A 573-nucleotide genomic window follows, 5' to 3' on the forward strand; every position below is an offset into this window, starting at 1 on the left:
AATACGAGGGCGAGGAAACACTAGTCCACCCCAAAACATGCCTAGCATGGGCGGGTTTCGCACCTGCTGTCGGCATAACACACACTCGACACAATTATCCCTAGGAAAGACCTAAGGGACAAGACTCCAACCCAAAACTAAACAATATATAGGAGTCTACGAAAATATCAACCAATACTCGTAGTCCAGCCTATATGGCATAGGACCCGTAGTATCAACATCACAACCAGGAGATCGGCCTATATGGCCAAGATCCCTAAACAACAACATTATCACTAAACAACTCAACCAGTTAGTCACTCCCTTACCAAGAGATGACTAACCTCAATCAACAAGATTAATTAAACGAGCAAGCATTTAATTAAATCTACTCAATCAGTCTACTCAATCAAACCGTTACCCAGATAGTTCGGCCTCATGCTACGACACTATCTTTAAAGATAACGGGAATCTGCACTCAACAATATCAACACGCAAGAATATAAATCATGATGCATCCTAGTCCTAGTCAGGTTATTATCTCAGTCTTAATTCCATTTCATCTCAGCTAGCCCGTGCTAAACTGAGTCCGGT

This window comes from Brassica oleracea, chromosome C3, assembly GCF_000695525.1.
Source record: "Brassica oleracea var. oleracea cultivar TO1000 chromosome C3, BOL, whole genome shotgun sequence".
Taxonomy (NCBI): Eukaryota; Viridiplantae; Streptophyta; class Magnoliopsida; order Brassicales; family Brassicaceae; genus Brassica; species Brassica oleracea.